This window comes from Sciurus carolinensis, chromosome 1 (genome assembly GCF_902686445.1).
Source record: "Sciurus carolinensis chromosome 1, mSciCar1.2, whole genome shotgun sequence".
Taxonomy (NCBI): Eukaryota; Metazoa; Chordata; class Mammalia; order Rodentia; family Sciuridae; genus Sciurus; species Sciurus carolinensis.
The window spans coordinates 14,076,638-14,092,475 of record NC_062213.1 but is presented as its reverse complement, the minus strand read 5'-3'; the positions used below and the strand labels follow the sequence as shown (position 1 = coordinate 14,092,475).

General features: G+C 51.2%; 1 long non-coding RNA gene across 4 annotated transcripts in view; it reads left to right on the top strand.

Annotated features, from left to right (window-relative positions):
* Window positions 1-15,838, top strand: part of LOC124973028 (uncharacterized) — a 148,435-nt gene that overhangs the window by 52,773 nt on the left and 79,824 nt on the right. The window contains exon 2 of one of the 4 annotated variants that reach the window (XR_007106618.1): window positions 6,450-6,701. The exons of 2 other annotated variants lie outside the window; for them this stretch is intronic. This is a non-coding gene — a long non-coding RNA (uncharacterized LOC124973028). Of the gene's footprint in view, window positions 1-6,449; window positions 6,702-15,011; window positions 15,376-15,838 lie in introns of those variants that run through there. One more of the 4 variants, XR_007106624.1, reaches the window with a different exon arrangement.

Below are 15,838 nucleotides of genomic sequence, written 5' to 3'. Positions count from 1 at the left end.
TGTGTGCTTCTTGCCGAATCCCTGGAGGCACTATTTTTCTGCCTCTCTGATCCCTTCTGTCCCCAATTTTTTTCCTTGGCTCTTAGGATTTTTTTCTCATTCTAAAGTAGTATATTTTGTTTATCAAAAAATCATTTACAATAAAAATAAATTTTAAAAAATCGTAACATACTAATATCAACAAGGCAACTGTTCTAAACCCTTTGCAAATATTAATTCATCGAATTTAATTCCAAGCAGCCCAGTTGTACCTGCTGGTACTGAGACAGAAGTCACACAGCAGCTCCTCGTCAGGCCGGTGCTGTACAGCTTTATGATCTCTGGCAGTCTGTACTCCCAGAAGAGAAGACAGAAAGTTTGTTCCAGCCCCCAGAAACTAAAGCTCTGTGTATTTACAGAATCTGACATATAGTTACATAGCTATATGGACAGCATATCATTGTATAACTGTTACAGTTTATCAGTGCTCTCTCATCTGCATGAGTAATGCATTTTTTAATGGTCCTGAATATCTGATTTTTGTATCCTGTTCCTCCTCTGAGCATGTTTATCTTTTGTGTCATTTCTTTACTTTTGAATGTTTAAGAAACTTTAAGAATGACTTTAAATTCCCCAAAGCACGCCCATAGGCCTGTTGTGTTCTTAATGCACACTTTGGTATTCAGAGGTTGCCTCTGCTGGACTGAGGTCAGTCATGCTCAGCTCAGGACTGGCAGAGATGGCATTGACCAGGGGACTGGGGCTGTTCAATGATTAAGTCCACAGGACTGTGAATTTCTTATTCTTTTTTTTTTTTTCTTTTTTTCTTTTTTGCTACTGGGGTTGAACCCAGGGACATTTTACTAGTGAGCAACATCCCCAGATCATCTCTATTATTATTATTATTATTATTATTATATATATTTTTTGAGACGGGGTCTCACTAACTTGCAGAGAGTGATCTCTGAAAGGGGAGAAATCCTCCCCTTTCCCCCAAAACTCATTGTTCCTTGGCTAGTTTCCCCTGCCTCCTCCTGAGCCTCACCTCTCTCCGTTTTTCTTTGGGGGCTGTGCTGCAGGAATATTATTTTCCGTAACCCTTCAACCTTGAACTTCCAATCTTCCTGCTTCAGCCTCTCAGAGTGCTGGGTTTGCAGGGATGCATCCTTGCACCCAGCTTCGTATTAGAATGAATCAAGCAGTCAGAAGGAAATCGTGACACCAGCATTCTTATTCCTTATTATTAATTAACAAAATGATAATAATGCTGTTAGGTATGATTATTATTATTATTTATGGTACTGGGGAGTAAAACCAGGCCTTGTGCGTATTAGCAAATACTCTACCCTCGAGCTGCATCCTCAGCTCAGGTACTAATTACTTATGTCTCATTATTCAATATTAAGCTCTGTAATATTTGGCTGATATAAAGTCAGAGGGATAAAGAAGATGTCAGAAAATACCAGCCGTTTTCCTTTGGGCTCTTTCCTGCTTGCTTTCCTGAGGGCTGAAGAACCTGGAGTTTTGGCCATTACCTGTGATTTCATGGCCTGCCCTCTGAGAAAGTCTGTCCTTCACAGGCTTTACTTGATGCTAGAAGGGTGTAATAGACAGTCTTGCTGGGTTGAATCCCCCCCAGTTCACGCCTGCTGGAACCTTGAAACATGGCATTGCCTGGACCCAGGGCTCTTGCAGATGTACTTACTTAAGATGAAGTCCTGCTGGGGGAGGGGGGTCCTCAGCCCAATGACTGGTGTCAGACAGGGACATGGGGAAAAGGCCAAGAGACTATCGGGCCAGAGCTGGGCATGATGCAGTGGCAAACCAAGGAACTCACGGACTGTGGGAACCACTGGAGGCCGGGTGGAGGCCGGGAAGAGTTTTCTTTAGAGGCTTGGAAGAGAGCACAGAGCCCAGACACTGGGTTTTGGACTTCTGGCCTCCAGAGCTGTGAGGGAATACCTGCTGCTGTTGTAGGACACCCACTTTGTAGTGATTTCTGGCCCCAGGAACTGAGCCATCAATGCAGGAGGAGACTCCTTTTGCAGGGGTGGAGGTGGGAGTGGGTAGCGTGAGGGAGCAGGGCCTGCCCTTTATGCGTGGGCACTCAGTAAATATTTCTGAGTGAGGAAAAGTTGAAGTGGGCCTTGGAACTGGGCATTTCTGTCCCGTTCCCTGCAGCGGTGCTGGTGTGTCTAGACAAACAGCCCCCCAGTGAGGGAAGCTCCTTCTCCAACTCACAGGCGATCTTGGGCTGGTGGCTTGACAGAGGGCCTTGCCTGTAAAATGCAAAATACCAAGTTGGGTCTTGGTGACAGTTATATCTTCATGACCACATCTCATTCTGATGATTTCCCGAGGTCGCACCTCCAAGTAGCTTTAGCATGTGTATTTGGTGAGTTTTCAGTACATGAACTTTTGGGGACACATTTAAACCATAGCAATATGGAAACCTTGATGATGAGATAGACAATACATACACTTCCGATGTCTTGCCACTGCTGTTCCGGGCCTTCTGTGCTGGCCTGGGCCCTCGCGGAGGGAGAATTGTCTAGGAGATGAACATCAGCTGAACGGCAATCCTGTTTCACAGATTAGGAGATCTGGTCTCAAGAGAGATTCTTTTGGTTCCCTGGCCACTCTTAAAGGACGTGGGGGAGGGGGCGAGGGCACAGGGGAACCACGCTTTCTTCCTCCCTACTCTCTTGTCCCCACCCTTCCTGGTTCCTGGGTTCAGGTTGGTGGGGGCAAGGCCAAGTGTATTCAGGTGAGGCCAGGCACCTGGGAGCTGCTGGCTGAGGCTCTTTGCACATCTGGGTGCTGGGAGCTCACTCCTGGTGCCCAGGGGACCCGTGCTCTTTTGTCCTCAGGAAGAACCTGTCAGGAGTAGGTACAGGGTGGCTTCCCCTCAGTGTGGTTCAGGACATCTGCCGTGAAGGGGGACGATGAGACTACACCTCTCTGGTGCTTTTTGACTTACAACAGGAACTGAGAACATCTGCCAGCCGAGAGAACATTTGCAAATTCTAGTACCAGATGCTGATTGAAAAACAGAATCCAAAGTGTGTGAAGTTTCTTTTCTGATGGTATTAAAAAATATGCTCATTAAAAATAACTTTGTGTACAATGAATCAATCAATCAATAAATAAATAAATAAATAAAACTTGAGGTGGGGCTGGGGATATAGCTCAGTTGGTAGAGTTCTTGCCTCGCGTACACAGGCCCAGGGTTCAAACCCCAGCACAACCAAAATAATAATAATAATAACTTGAGGCTGGGGTTGTGGCTTGGTGGTGGAGCTCTTGTGTAGCACATGTGAGGCACTGGGTTTGATCCTTAGCACCACATAAAAATAAATAAAATAAAGGCATTCTGTCCATCTACAACTAAAAATACACATACACACATATACACACGTGTATGTATATGTGTGTGTGTAATATTTACATACATATATGTAAAAATAACTTTGACCCCACAAATACAGAAAGTTAAAGGTGACCTTTCCATACACCATCACCATCTCTATCTGTTGGCAGGGAATTTTGAGAGAAGGGTCAGAAGACTGACTTGGAATCCTACCCTGACCACAGCTGTTTTCTCACGTCTCCGGGACAAGGTTGGGTGGGGGATCCTGCCACCATCCAGGATGTCACAGGCTTACCAGAGTTATTTGATGAAATTATGTCCTTTGTGGTCTCAATACATGTTCTTTGTCCCCACTCTTGCCCTTTGCTTTCCAACTTCTAGGAATCTGGACGTGGGAGAGCAGAGGGCTGGGAAGGCGGCCTGCTCCCTACTCCCTACTCCTCACCTGCTCTGCAGCCCTGCCTGGGTTAGGCTTCAGGTCTGGGGTGCCTGAGGTGTGCCAGGACCTGGTCCTGCCTCCGGCTGCTCATCCTCCAGAGGCTTTCGGAGGCAGTCTGGGCAGGCGCAGACTGAACGCCAGCAAGGGTTCCCGTGGCGCAGGCCGGACCTACCTCAGCTGGCTCACCTGTTCAGCACACACGGGGCTGGCATCTTGGAGTAGTTAAAGGTGCAGTCCTCGTCCTTCACTAATTTGGAATGTGAGTGGAAAGAAGCCTCCGTGAGGGCAGGGAGTAACTTCCTCCTTCTGGCGGGAGAAATCCCAGTGGTCAGCATTCACTTCACGTTCCCTGGAGTGGCTTGGGGGGTGGGGTGGTAAGAAGATCTAATGTCTGTTGAACGTTTTCTGTGCAGGAGGGGCCCATGCAGGAGGGGCCCACTGCACAGTTAGGCGGATTGTCCTCCCGGGAGCCCTTATCTGCAGGGGATGCCATCCAAGCCCCTCAGCAGATGCCTGAAACCGTGGCTAGTACCGACTATACATGCACACCTCTGATAGTTCATAAATTAACTGCAGTACAAGAGTCACAGCAATAACTAATAATGAAATAGAACAATCCTAACAATGTACTGGTAAAAAATTGTTTGAAGTTTATGGAATTTTTCAGTTTTTATTTTCCTGCAGTACTAGGTATTGAACCCAGGGGCTCCCACATGCTAGGCAAACACTCTACCACTGAGTAGCTATCAATTTTTTCTTTCTGGAATTTTCTATTCAATATTTTTAGATTGTGGTTGACCATGGGTAACTAAAACCCTTGAAAGTGAGACTGTGGATAAGTCAGGGTAGTTGCAGATTTCTCTGGCAGAAGGTGAAGTGTAGCAATGGCGAACAGCCTTCCTGGTGTGCACAGTAATGGAGGCAGATGCAGACCTGCTCTCGAGAGGCCAGAGCCGGGCTCCACGAGGGACCTGTAGAATCCTCTGCATGTGTCTGCTCCACTCCCTCCCTGGATCACTGATGGAGCACAGCCCACCTTTCCTATGGGGTCTTTTGCCATCTTTTCACTAGACATGGTCTCCATTGCCCTGGCCTTGTGCACAGGCTACCACGCAGTGCGTTTGCAGCTGGATGAACATAGTTGTGACCATTTATCGAGCACTAGGGGCCTCGCAGCTGCACATCTGGATGTGGAACCTAAGGCTGTGTGGTTGCTGGAGGAGGAGGGGCGTGCCCCCCCCCCCCCCCCCCGTGTGCTCTGGTGCCTGGGTGTTCCTAGTGGAGGAAGGAGGTCATGAGTATCGTCTTGTCATAGTGCTCAGCTTTCTGCGGAGGCTGGAGGAGAACTCAGCACTCTGGGTTTGATTTCCCTCTCCCACCGTCCTACCCAGGGACTGTGGAGGTGGCACGTCATCCCTCCGTCACCAGCTCGGATGGCTCAGGCTGCCTGCTCCCTGGGCAGAGGGCAGGCATGTGAATTCCACCCCTCCCTTCCACCCTCTGCCCCACACTTTTGTCTTCTGATTACAAGAGCAGTGCCGTATCCATTAGCCACCGTCCCAAGCTGGCTTCCACGTCCACACCTGTACAATGGGCATAGTCAAGGACTGTGGACTGACGCTTGGCCAAACTGGCGAGTAGTACTCTCTGTCGTTTCTTTCCCTTTTCTTTTTTCCAATTCCTTCCTCTCCTTAGGCCACTCTGCATTTCCACAATTTATGATATATTCTTATCCTTGGAGATAAGTGGGTTTCCCTGCTACTTCCTAGCTGGTGACCTTGCTCAATGTGCCTGGCAATTCTCAGCTGCCATCTCACAGGGGTAGTAATGGCTTCCAAAGGTGGGTGGGGACCAAAGGAGACCTGAGGGTCAGGAGGCGGGCCTGAGTCCTGCGTGGAAGTGTGCTCAGCTGGGGCAGCTGTGGCCCCTGGTGCCCTCTCAGCAACACCTGGCTCACCCTCTCTTCTGCGTAAAGAGAGATCTCCTTCCTGAGCGGTTAACGCTGCCAAGGCTTTGCCTGTGAGCTGTGTTGCTCCGGCTCACGGGACGGGGCAGGTGGACGGCTGCGGTGGCCCTCTGAGGTCAGCCCTGCAGCAAGGCCACAGGGATTCTTGGGAACACCCAAGTGTGAGTCCCGCTGGCCCCAGGATAAGACTGGGAGAAGCCGTTTAGGAAGAGTGTTGACCCTTCAACCCAGAGGTCCCTGGGAAGCGTGGGGTGACTTGCACACACCCAGGTGGGGTGTGTGAGCACGCATGCACGCTTGCTGTCACACTTGGCTTGCCATGAATGCCATGGTGCCACTAGTTCCCACGGAGCTCTGGGGAGCTCAAGTTCCCCACGTTGGGCTTTTTTTCTGGAGTGCTTTTCTGACAGTGAGTTTAATACATTTAATTTGAATTTCTCCTGCCTGTTTTATTGTTTTGGTACTGGGGGAACCCAGGGGTGCTTTACCCCCAGTCCCTTTTAATTTTTTAGTTTGAGACAGGGTCTTGCTAAGTTGCTTAGATCTCACTAAATTACTGAGGTTGGACTTGAACTTGTGATCCTCCTGCCTCAGCCTCCTGAGCCCCTGGGATTACAGGTGTGCACCACTGTGCCCAGCTCTCCTGCTTATTTAAAAAAAAAAAAGGATTTTTTCCCCTCTTCTCCCTCCCCCAGATCAGGTTAGTATCGCTGGCACACTCTTCCGGGTCTCACCAAGAGTTGACATGAGACACTGAGGACAGAAGGAGGAGAACGAGTCCTGGCCTCTCCAGATCGCTGACTGGAGGCTTTAAAGAGCCCCCCGCTCCTGAAGTGCCGGGTGCCAGCAGAGCAGCTGCCTGTCAGTTGGAGGTTTGTGCCAGCCCTCGTCCCGCCCCAGGCCATCGCTGCGAAAGTTTACTTAGTGAAATGTGCCTGTGACTTCAGGTAAGGGCCTGTTTCCGTGACAGTCAGAAGTGCCTTCCAAAGTCAGCATGGTGACCTCTCCGGAAGCCGGCTAATCCAGGCTTCAAAGAAGGGTGGGAACAAAGGTGGGGACCGGAATGTGTGGAGCTGGGATTCAGCAAGGGGCTCCCGCCCCTGAGCAGGGTACTCAGAAAGAGCCCTCCGTTCCAGAGAGGCGGGCTTGCGGGAGGAGGCGGGAGGAGGGGCCTCCTCCAAGGTCCCAGATCAGGTCCAAGGGCAAGGGGCTCCTACTCCTCATGTTGCCAGTTCTGTAATTTGGGGATATGAGACCTGTCTGTGAAATTGAGAGCCTTCCTGGGATGGAAGGGGGGAGTTTAAGGGACCTCTTCTGTTTCAGAAATGCCATTTCCCTCCGTCCCCTTTATTTTGTCCCCTCACCCTTACCTGGAAACTCTTTCACCTCTTTCCCACCTATCTGTCTCTTTGACCATGTGGCCTGCCCAGGAAAACAGCTCCAAACTGTGCAGAGCTTCCTCGAAGTCAACCTGGCTATTTCTCATAGCCTGTTTTTCTTCTTTTCTCTTTTCTCTTTTCTTTTCTCTTCTCTTCTCTTCTCTTCTCTTCTCTTCTCTTCCCTTCTCTTTTCTCCCTCCCTTCCTTCCTTCCTTTCTAACTTTATTTGAGACAGGGTCTTGCTAAGTGACTGAGGCAGCCTTCCAATTCGTGATCCTCCTACCTCAGCCTTCTGAGTAGCTGGGATTACAGGCATGTGCCACAGGGCCCTATTTGGGGCCCATTTCTTTAATAAGATTTTACGTTCTTTGTAGGTAGGGGACCAGTGTGAGCTCTAGGGTCTCCACTGAGGTTGCTTTCTGGAAGTACCTTGGACTGTGATTTGGATCTTCCAGGGTGGATCTTGCTGTGAGGATCTGTCCCCCTGAGCCATTGTCTGATGTTCAGTGCCTTGGCACCTTGCCTCTTTGTGCATAGGGAGTTGATTGACATGTGAGTCTTTGCTGACCTTTCCCTGAGGGATGTTGTGGGTGAAGGCAAACAAAACTTAGAAAAAGCTGTGAAGGTTTGATTTGTGGAAGAAAAGTGTTCCCAGCCATTTCAGTATCTTAGCCACTTTCAAACTTAATGTTAATGGAAAGTGAAAACAACACTGATTGGATGGAACCCTTCCTTTACGGAGGACAACTGTGTGCAAGGGCTTTATGGAGGCTATCTCTGTCTTTCCCCCAACTCTGCAAGGCAGGACCCATTCTGCAGACATGGCTGGGGAGTCAAAGAACCAAAGCTCAAGGCTTTCCAGCCTGGTCAGCGTTGGGTCTGACCGTCTCTGGTGTGCCGGCCCCTGAAGTGCTGCTCCTTGTTTGAGGTGATGTCCCTCCTTTCACCCTTTCTCCTTCCATCCCTTCCCTTCGCTTTTTCCTTCCTGCCTGTCTTTTAAAATTCCTTTTGCTGTTCCTGTCTGGTCCGGTCCAGTTCATTAGAAAGAAGGCCATCGGGAAGTCCCCCTGGGAATCAATCTGCTTTCAGGACTGTTGTTTCCGGGTCCTTTCAGGGGCCTTGGTCCTGCTGGATCTGTAGGGGAACTTGAGAGGAGAGCCCCCGTCCCCCCCGGATGCTGCCCGCAGGCGTCTGAGAGGAGGTACTTCTTAGCTGTTGGGGCTGAGGAGGGGAGAGGTGGTCAAGGGGAGCCCCACCTCTCCACTCCCCAAGCCTGGTGGGAATTCGTCGTGGTCCAGGCCCCAGATGGACACACTGTGCACTCTGAAGAGGAGCCAGTCTGAATGAAGGGAACAACAGGGAAAAAGAGCGACACTCGGTGCCTGGTGGAGGCCTGTTGGGCCTTTCTGGTCAGTTCTGGCATCGATGCTGCCAATACCTTTGTAGCCTCTGTTCCTGCTTTTCTAGCGGCTGAGTTTCTCCTCCCTCATCTCTTTCTTCCAGAAGGTTCTTAGCCTATCTTTTGCCCCCAGTCTTTCCCACCACATAATCTGTCTAAGGCAAGGCTGGTGAGTGGTGAAGTCAACAGTTCCTGGAGGCAGAGTGTCCCAGCGGTCTCTTACCACCCGAGGTCTTGGTCCCACCGCTGGCTGTGCCTCAGCCTTCTCGATGGCATTGTGGGTGGTTCCAGGAATTAACACAGCCAGTGGTCTTGGGATGAGCACCCTGGAGAGGGGTCACTGCCCCCTCTGCTGGGCCGCAGGTGTCGCCACCTCTGGCACTGCCAGGTTAAGGAGCCACTCCTCCCTTAGGCGTTGTGTGCAACCCACCTGTCCCGTTTGCTTCTTCCTGCATGTCTGCCGGTCTCACCTGGTGACTGTGGGCAAGTCACTTGACTTCTCTGGGCCTTGCCTCCGTGCTTCAGCGAGGAAGTTGAGCTTGACCCCCACCTGGCTTTGCGCGCTGACATGCTGGGTCCTCTCCCCTCGCTCAGCTCCCTCCGGCCTGCCTTGCAACCTGGGCATCGCGGAGTGTGCCGGTTCACAGACACGCACTGTCTTCATGTTTGCTCTCTGGGTTTTGCAGAGAAGCCTGGGAACCCCACAATAGTCAGGACCCCGGTTTTCTCGTCAACTTTCTTCCCAGGCCCTGTCACTGTGGTGGCTCACGCCTGCTCAGCCTGCAGCGGTGACTGATGGCTCACCACCCTGGGTCACCTGCTGGGCACTTGGAGCCTGAGCACTGTGCAGGAAGGAGCTGCCCAGGCCCCTGGGAACTGGCAGACTGAACGCCAGTGAGCTGTGTACCTCGCAGCTGTAAACGGATTCCTTCCATAACGCGGGGGAAGGTGCTGGCAGCAGAAGCTGGTCGCTGGCCGCCTGGCCTCCTCATGGTGTGAGCCCTCCGTGGGGGCACAGTGCAGGGGAACTCGCTCCTTTAGTCACATGAGGGACTGACCCTGGGCTTGGCTCATAGGTCCCACGCCTACTGGCTAGGGTGGCATGGGCACTGCCAGTTGTGAGCCAGCCCTGGAAGGGGGGCCTTTTGTCCACCCATGCTCTCATTCACAGATAACCCTGGAGGACATGCATTTTTATACTTTGCTTTTATTGAATATGTTCAGGAAGATTAAAGAATGTGCCGGAGGCTGCAGGGCTTGACCCAGCCTGGGGATTCGCACCTTGGTTTATTGGTTCCCAGGCCCGGCTTCATCCCCACGCCCTGAATGGGTCGGGTGTGTGTGAGGGGACGCCAGAGCTGGTGGTCCCAGCATCCCAGCGCATGTCAGGAGGGAAATGGACGGAGGCTGGGGGACGGCAGGGGCGGGGCTGGCCGCAGGGACAGCTGCTGCTTTCTCTGGGGACATGTCAGTGACTTATCTCCCCAGGTAGGTGAGTGCCTGCTTTTGGGGTCCCAACCAGTAGAGTGACTGTGACTGGGCAGAGTGTTGCCTCCATCCTCCTTGGACGGGAGTGGAGGAGCACCTCCGTGCTGTCAGTTACGAAGAGTTCTCACCCCACCAAACCCGAGAGAGAGGCGAGAGAGAGAGAGGAGAGAGATGAGAGAGAGAGAGAGCGAGAGAGAGAGGGAGAGAGAAAGAGAGGGAGAGAGGGAGAGAGAGAGGGTGAGAGGAGAGGAGAGAGAGAGAGAGAGGGGATGGAAGAGGGAGAGAGGGAGAGAGATGAGAGAGAGGGAAGAGGGGCCGAGAGAGGGAAAGAGAGGGCGAGAAGAGGAGAGAGAGGGGAGAGAGGAGAAGGGAGGGAAGAGATAGAGAGGGGAGAGAGAGAGAGAGGGAAGAGAGAGAGATAGATGAGAAGAGGTGAGAGGAGGAGGAGGGAGAGAGGGGAGAGAGAGAGAGAGAGGGAGAGAGAAAAGAGAGATAGAGGGAGAGAGATAGAGAGAGGGAGAGGGGAGAGAGAGAGTAAATAGAGAGAGAGGGTAGGAGGGAGGGAGATAGTTATAGAGAGAGAGAGGGAGAGAGAAAAAGAGAGGAGGAGAGAGGAGAGAGAGGAGGAGAGAGAGGGAGAGAGAGAGAGAGGGAGAGAGGGAGGAGAGAGAGAGAGAGAGAGAGAGAGATAGAGAGAGGGAGGGAGGGAGGGAGGGAGAGAGGGAGAGAGAGAGAGAGGGAGAGAGAAAGAGAGAGAGAGAGAGGGAGAGAGAGAGAGAGAGGGAGAGAGGGAGAGAGAGAGAGAGGGAGAGAGAGAGAGGCCGTGAGGGCCTTCCAGACTCCACTTCTCGCCCCCCAGCCGCATTTTGGAGGTGTTACTATCAACATCTGCGGATCCTTGCTGGAACGAGAAGCAAGAAGTTGGGTGCTTGTGCAAGAGAGGAGAGGGCCACACACATGTGCGCACGCGCACACAGAGGACCACAGGAAGCCACACACACACTGCGCACACGCACACAGAGGACCACAGGAAGCCACACACACACTGCACACAGCCGGGGCCCCCACCGCAGGCCCCCTCCCACCTCCCCCTTCTGCAGGCCACACCTTGCACACCATCGACTGGCCTCTGCCAGGCTTGGAGGCCGGCAGGCTTAGTTCCGGAAGCATCCATCTGTCTCCCATGTTTAGGGGGAGGTGACAAAGGTGCCTTGTTGGTGTTGGGTACCGAGGAGAAGCCGTCTGTTCTTCATTTTTCTTCCCGATGTCCACTACCAGGGGTCGACAGGGGGAAATACTTGGTAGACAGGGTCAAGAAGGAAATGACAAATTTGGGCCTGACGGTCTGAAAGGCAGAGGAGAGAGGTTCGGACTGGAGAGTGGGTCTAGGGGCCACATTTTCTTGTGGGGAAATTCTGTGTCACCATCCAGAGTCTTCCCCTCTGGTCCTCTGGGAAGGGGCAGCTGGTGACATTGGGATGTGAGAAGCCCATGGAGCAGGGAATCCTGAAAGTTACTGATTTCCCAGCTGGAGGAAATGTCTTCGCTACTTCCACAAACTTTCTTTCATAGGAGGAACTTAAAAAAATGTGAACTACCTTTGTGTGCACACAAAGGTGGCCAAGCCATGTGTCACACAGAGCTTGATAAATGTCCACCCACTGAACTTTCAGCCAGTGCTCAGATGAACACATGTCCCCAGGATTTCAGAAGCCCCTCCCACGTCTCCAGTCACTCAGGGTGACCTCGTTCTGACACCTAACACCAGAGAGAGTATACACACAGATGGTTGTATATACCTAATATAAATAACAGCCTCACACGCCCCTGGGTGTCTGCCTTCTCTCATCCAGAATGGCGTTTGTGAGATATATCCATCTGTTCCGTGCACTGGCCGGTCGTTCCTGTTGCTCATCAGGTGCTGTGTGTGTTTTAAAAATCATCTTCTGTCCACAGGAAGAGTTCCTCCTGTCTGGCTGTTGGGAATGGCACACCGTGAGCACCTCAGACGTGTCTTTTGGGTGTCACGTGAACATATGTTTCTGTGTGTCCTGAGGACGGGGGCCGCTGGGTCTTGGGGACGCATATATTCCCTAAAGCCTGTGGTGGGCTCCCAGCGTGGTTTTGTCCTTCCTGAGAACGTTGTCCGCCAGTGTGGATGACTCCCAGTTCCAGATGGAAGTGGATCTCGGCATTGCCTGGCTCTTCTATTTTAACCAGTCCATGTAAGAAAGAATAAGTGGCTGGAAAGGAATCGCATAGCAGGTGAGCAGAGGAAAGGAGGAAGATGCTCCCTGTGAGCAAAGCGCGGCCCCTGAGGGTCTCCCAAGTCCTGCTGTCCCAGGCCCGGGAGGGTGCATTCCTGCAGGTGGAGAGTGTGTGCGGCGTCTGCTCGCATGAGCATCCGTGCCCCCTGCCCTTGGCCAGGGACCACCACTCGGCTGCATAATACCCAACAGACCATGTAATAACTCTTCCTCAGGTGACAGAGCTTTAATGGACCTCAACAAAATAAACCTGGCTTCAGACTTGCCTGGGGCCTCAGTAAATATTTAACAGTGTCCCCCGTTCCCTCCCCTACTGTGGCTGAAGCTGGCACCATACATCACAGCTCCCTTCCTGCGGGAACGGGCCCCTCCCAGCTGACTGGACTTGGGCCCTGACCTTCGCAGCACTCCTGGTCTCTGCTAGTTCTCAGCGGAGCTTGTAGGCGCTGAGAAGTGGAAGAAGAGCCACTCTGTTGGACCTGGGGGACTGCCCCGGACTTGGGGGTGGGGTGGCTGCTTCCATTCGATGCATGGGTGATAGCCAGAACTGAGCTCTTGGCATGTTCTCCACAACTTGCTAAACGCTTGATGCTGATTATTTTGTGTCAACCTGTCTTCGTCCATTTGGGCTGCTATAACAAAATGCCTTTGACTGGAAGCTTTAAACAACAGAAATGTATTTCTCATGATGCTGGAGACTGGGTCGTCTGAGATCAAGGCTGAGGCAGAATTGGTGTCTGGTGAGGGCCTGTTTCCTTATTCATAAGTGGAGTGTTCTTGCTTGTCTTCATATGGTAGAAGGGGCAAGGAGGTCCCCTTGGGTCCCTCCTATAAGAATGCTTAGTCCATCCTAAGGGCCCCACCCTCATGACCTATTCACCTCTGAAAGACCCTGTGCCCAATACCATCACCTTCGGGGTTAGGGTCTCAACATATGAATTCTGGATGGACACAGACATTCAGACCATAGCACAGACGCACAGGAGGACTCTAGTCACATGTTGTTTATTGCTCGTTACAGAGAAGAAATCTAAGGTGAAAGATATTTTCCCAGAGCAAGGCATGGTGGTGCATGCCCGTAATCCCAGATACTTGAAAGGCTGAGGCAGGAGGCTCCCAAGTTCCAGGTCAGCCTCAGCAAAATAACAAGACCCTGTGTCAAACTCAAAGAAAAAAAAAAAGAAAAAAGAAAAAGGTGCTGGGGAAGGGCTGGGATGAAGCTCCGTGGCAGAGTGCTGGCCTAGCGTGCGTGAGGCCCTGGGTTCAGTCTCAAGCACTGGCGGGTGGGGATAAATTTCCACGTAGTAACTTAGCTAGTGAATTTGCTAGTCTGACTTTTTGCTAGTGCTGTCCTGCACTTCCTCCTCTTCTGTAGGGGTTGATACGTCGACCCCTGAGCTTCCTCATATACCCGTCTTTCCCCTGGGTCTAATGCTGCAGGTGGATTAAAGGGGATGGGAGGTCACTTGCAGAGCCTGGGGTGCGGGTCTAACTCTCAGTCCTTCCTCCAGCTCCTTTCACGACTTTTCAGTCACTGGGTTCCTGCAGTTTGTTCATGGCACCTTCGTGGGGTTCGTCTGTGTTGCTTGCATGGGATTCACAGAGATTCTTGCATCTGTAGATCAATATCTTTGATTTAAATGGCTTCTGCCATTTTTTTTCTTCAGCTATTAATCCTGCTCCTTCTCTTTCATCTTTTCTTTTGGACTAAAATTCCATGTCTGTCAGACCTTTCGAGATTGTGCAACGGACCCCTGAAGCCTCTTCATTTTTTCATAATGCTTCCTCTGTTTTCTAGATTGAATAATTTCTATTGATCTTTTTTCAGATTCACTAGTCACCCCCCAATCTGTGGTTGAATGAATTCAGTGAATTGATTTTGAGGTTTTTTTTTTTTTTTTCTTTTTACAATTTCTCTTTGACTCTTTTATTTAGTTTTCTTTTCCTGTTGAGATTTCCTTTCATTTCATTCACTAAGAATATATTTTCCTTTATGTTCTTATGCACAGTTATAATAGTTGCTAATTCTAGCAACTGGGCACCTTGAGGACATGGCTGCAAACATCTGTTTTTCTCTGTGTTTCCTCTTTGGTCATTTGTTGTGTTGGCCTCTTTTTAATCCTGGTGGACCTGTGGATAGTATGCTGGAGGGCTCTGAGTTCTGCTCTGTTCCTCTGAAGAGCACTGCTTTCTTTATTTCAGTGAGCAGTAAACCTAGTGGTCTCAAACTGTGCCTCTTACATGAGGCAGCAATGGAAATCTATTTAGTTCTTTGGACTCAGGTGTTGCCCAGTGGACCTGGGAGCATTTGTGTGCCTTTAAAGAATTTGGGCTTTCTTTTTCTGGATTTTTCTTTTCTAGGATTTTGCCTCTCACTTTCAGCCATTGTGTTATCTTGATCTCTGTCTTAAGTTCAGCAAAACTATCTACGTTTTAGCCACCTGCATGTACTGACCTGGGCCTGCCCTCAAGCTAAAAATGACCCAAAAGAGGACATCATGGCAGTACTGATCCACGTATCGGGCGCCCTGCTGCATTTGGTCTCTCTGGTGCCTTGAGTGAGGTGTCTTTGTTTTCCCGCCCTCTAGTCTCCCCTGCTGCCCTAACTTCCCCTCCCCTCCCTCTCTGTCTCTGATCTCTGTCCATCTCTTCTTCACTCTCCTCTGTCTCTTTCTCTCTCCCCCCACTTTTCTTTTTTTGCCAAAAATATTTTGAACAGAGTTTAGTTATTATCCACAGCGGCGCTCGTCTGACAGGAGTTACTTGACCATTGTCAAATGCAGACCCATCTAAACGAGGGTCTATCTCAGAATGGAGAAACCAAACCCTTAGGAGTCAGATCCAACCGGGATGCAAACCCTGACTGCCCCTTAAAGCCTGAGGCTTGGGAGTCGGGACTGTACCACAGCTGGACCACACTGACCTCCACAAGCCGTTGCAGTTGATGTGAATAAAATAATGTGTGCCGAGTACCTAGTCCCGCACGTCTCCTAGAATGTCCATGTTCCTTGGTGGCCACTGCTGACGCTGAGAAGACCCACAGTCCTGGTGGGAGCCTATGCGGCAGGTGTGGTTTTCACCTGCACAGGTGAGGACCTCAGGGTACCCAGGTGGGCTGTGGGTGTGTGGATGTGTTTTTAAGAAGAGCACCTGCCTTGCGGTTTCCTTGGTGCTCTTTATTGACTGAGCACGTGTGTGTGGGTGGGGGGGCTGGAGCTCGCTAGCTTGATTCCGCGTGGAGGATGAGAGGCTCCTCACCTCTGGAGAACGCTTACAGCCGATGCCTGCCCTGTGGCACGGGTGCTGCGGGAGGCAGAGCAGTGGCCCCCAGCTGTCCTGACCTCTGGAACCTGTGAGTACATCGCGTTACATGGCAAAAAGGACTTTGCAGACGCCATCCAGGCTGGGGACCTTGAGACAGAGGGGTTATTGTAGATCATCTGAGTGAGCCTCGTGTGGTCACATGGTCCTGAAAAGTGGAAGAGGGAGGCAGGAAAGGAGCCGTGACAGCAGAGGCAGGGGTGGGGAGGAGCTGTGTGCTGGATTTGATG